Source organism: Hordeum vulgare, chromosome 4H (genome assembly GCF_904849725.1).
Source record: "Hordeum vulgare subsp. vulgare chromosome 4H, MorexV3_pseudomolecules_assembly, whole genome shotgun sequence".
NCBI classification, from domain to species: Eukaryota; Viridiplantae; Streptophyta; class Magnoliopsida; order Poales; family Poaceae; genus Hordeum; species Hordeum vulgare.
Window position 1 is genome coordinate 416,941,980 of NC_058521.1, and position 3,638 is coordinate 416,945,617.

The following is a 3,638-nucleotide window of genomic DNA, read 5'->3' on the forward strand; positions in this document are numbered from 1 at the left end:
TCTTCATGTCTCCATGTCACGTCCCTGCACTTCAAACAGAATTGGTTGTAGGTGTAAGCTGCTGCAGCTGGAAGCAGCGCATCCTTCTTGGCATCTTCGCTCTCCCACCCTCTGATATGGAATCTGTTTTCCTGAGATAAAGAAACTGTATTCGCGTGGGTTGCGGTCTCACCAAAAAGATTGAACAAGTGCATGTTTGATCTTGAGGTTATGTACGTGCATGTTCAGGTCAGTCGAGCGCAACTTCTACGTTGGAATAGATCGTGTTTATAACTCTATATACTCTCCACAGGTTGAATCCCAAATCTTCTCACGTACAAATATTTGGACACATCATGGAGTTTGGGTTGAAGCACAACTATGTCCATGAGGTTAGCTTATACTGTATGAATTATTACACATCCTGTCAGTTTGCAACATCATCCCAGGTCAACCTTCTCTCATTGGGGGTGCCAAGGTTGTCTCTGTCCGTTCATGTCATCATGCAGGTTTGAGAATCGTCTTCACGTCCAAACATTTTTAGAACAATTTTTCATTCCACTGATTATAATGAATACCCTGCTTACAAACTACCCAAGAACCTTTTGGTTATCACTGTTCTATACTCTTCTTTTTCAGCTAAAGCTTTGGATTTGGTAGCCGCTTCTAGAGGCAAAACTACAAGTACGAATCTTCGAAAATTTGTGTTCTTTTATTTGTTTATTTGTCTATCTGTCTATTTTATTACATTAGAAACTATAGATTTTAATAGCTATACATCTGGTGGACCTTCATAATAACTGCATATATTAATTTATTACTTTGATATACTAATTTATATTACACACGTTTATTCTAAAGGATAAAATATTTTCTCAATCCGCTTTATCTATTGCATAGGGAGACACATAGGTGCCCGTTGCATGATTCCCAAAAGACAATATCTTCTGAAAAGAAAATATACAATGGCCTCCTCCTTGACAGTCTGCCATGCATGCGGGTTTAAAAACTAAAAAAGGAAGACGATCTATTATGGAGGAAATTTGCAGCCGAGCATATTCCGAATTTTATCCTTGATAGATCGGTGCCGAGGCTTCAAGATAGGATTCGTGTCACGATTGCAACTCAGAATTTGTGTCATGGCTGAAGGTGGAGAAGCAGCCTATGCATGACCGTGGCCTCTACGCCTGGGTCGACTTCCTCCCCATCTACACTGGGAGGTGACCAATTTTTGTGTCATCTCTTAACTTTCCAATCGCGTTTGTGTGTTGCTCTCAACCAGTATTTACATATTGTGTTGTGTACCATGCTGATTGCACCCAGGCATTGTAAAGAATCCTTTGGTCCCCTAGGATTAAATTTTGCAAGGAACTGATTATGTCTGGATTTATCCCGTCACATACATACAGAGAAGTTTATACTCTAACCCTACAATTAAACTAATTCTGAATATGTTGCTACTACCTAAACTAAATGTATGTAGGTTCAGATGTAAAATCTAATTAATTGACATTTCAATAATCTGGGCTACTCTTATTGGAAGAACATATTCTAATTCGAGTTATGTCCAATGCATCTAGAGATTGGTGTGGCCTGGAGGTCGCAATGAGTTGCACGGAAGAGAAGATGTCCTTGAGAAATGTGGCGACAAGGGCGCCCGTGTTGGGTTGTAGGTATCGCTGGTCATATAGTTTTTGCTGTTACTTCGGAGCTGGTTCGTATTGTATTCTTGATGGTTTTCCTTGCTAATCATTTGTATGCACACATATACATTTTTGCTGTAATTAATGGATTGAAAGGTATATATTAGTCCCATTAGAATTAGAATTTGTGCTATATTGAGTTTGGACATGGAGTTAATGTTGATCGGAAACGCTCTATAAACTAGATTAGTATATACTATTTCATTTTATTCATGTACCATATCTATTGTTTTCATATGCAGCTTTTTTCAATTGTAGACATAATTTATATGGGGAAAGAATGGATTGGTCCGTCTCTCTTACCAAAAGCGCCATGAGACACGATGAGATCATTGCGATGAGACACGATGAGAGACAACCACACATGAATTTTGTTTCATAGTTTTCTTTATGTTGATCTAAACATGATCTAACAACAGAAATTCATTTTAGTTTGACATTTGGAATGTACGAGAGCAACATAACTCATTCTGCGTACTATGATTCACAAATTAATCGAACTCATTATATCAAAAGTTTGACATGGAAAATGCATGCTTGCACAAATTTGGTGTATAAGTAATTTACATAAAATTAGGAAGTAAGAATTTTGCTACGATCATATAATAAATTTGTGCAAAAATAACATTATATTTCTAATCACTTGCATTAGTAATTAAATCATGTGGACTGTCCAAAAACAATTCTTGACATCCACAAATATTAGAGTTGCATGATTTTTATAATATTCTCTCATACGCAATTATAGAATTAGGTATTTTTCATCAATTGTCATCAATGTGTTTTTGCTCCCTCGCTATTATTTCATTAATTTAATTTGCACAATATATGATTTACAATCAGTGTTTATCAGGATTGATCTAGCTCCAGTCCATACCATGTATGCCATTCATTATTTTTCTGATGTCCATGTGATTTAACTCCATAATTTATTTATTTAGAGTTAATTTTATTCAATGAATAAGACCTGAATGCAAATCCTCACATAATGGAGGTGCTCACGAATTTATCGACGAGGGAACATTGTACTATAAGCTTACAAACGTCACATTTTAAGCCAACTTTGCAAAGAAAGAAATGTACCTAAATTCAAATATTGAATTAATTATTGATTACTAAAATCATTATATAATGTTGTGAAATTTAAAATGTATAAAAAAAACCTAGCCGTGCAAATGCACGGGTTGGCGACTAGTTCTCTTAATTAAAGGGATAGTCCTCCTTATGTAATCTCTAGTGCGGTTGTTTCATCAACTGTCACAACGCTCCCTCACGCCCCATCGAACGGACACATTCCTTCCTTCGTGTCCGTTTCCTTGTATATATATTGTGATTGTCTATGAAATAAGATAGTTTAGATTTCAAACACGTTATCACCACGTCTCTTCCACGGAGCAATTAGGCTAAGATCGGCAAGAGAGAAAGGATGGAATCGGGGCACCAATGTCCCTGGCCATCTCGCCATGACCCAGCCGCCCAACGCGGTTGCACGTCCTCCGCAACGCGGACGCTGGTAATCGGCCACACCCCCAGGCCATGGCCACCCATGGCCGCGCCCACCCGCTCCGTGGCCGGAAGTGCCATGTCGTGGTCACCATGGCGATCCGAGCCTGTCCACTCCGCCTGACCGTCGCGCCGCGCTGCACCCATCCGCCCGACCACCGCTCACGCCATGGCCTCGCCTCTTGCGCCCTAGCGTGGCCGTGGTCACTCTCCCCGTGGTCCACCGCCTCAGAGCCGAGAAGGAGGGAGCCGACATGACCACTCCCCTCAGCCGGAGATGGCCATGGGCTTGAGCAGCCCCGTAGAGAGGCGATTTGGCTGCCTCTTCGGGCGCGCTGTGACCGCCGCCCCATTCTTCGCGCCGGCTCGTGGGCTCCGGTGAGCCTTGGTTTCAGCGTTGCTCGTCACACCCCCATTGTCGTAACTTCTTCCTCAGACCAAGAGGTCTTGTGG

At 41.0% G+C, this 3,638-nt stretch overlaps 1 long non-coding RNA gene across 1 annotated transcript; it reads left to right on the forward strand.

The window, feature by feature from the left end:
* Window positions 1-299: 299 nt before the first annotated feature.
* Window positions 300-1,736, forward strand: LOC123446537. Its single transcript, XR_006631399.1, has 3 exons — window positions 300-488; window positions 619-663; window positions 1,560-1,736. It is a non-coding gene; the product is annotated as an uncharacterized LOC123446537 (long non-coding RNA).
* The last annotated feature ends 1,902 nt before the right edge of the window (window positions 1,737-3,638 follow it).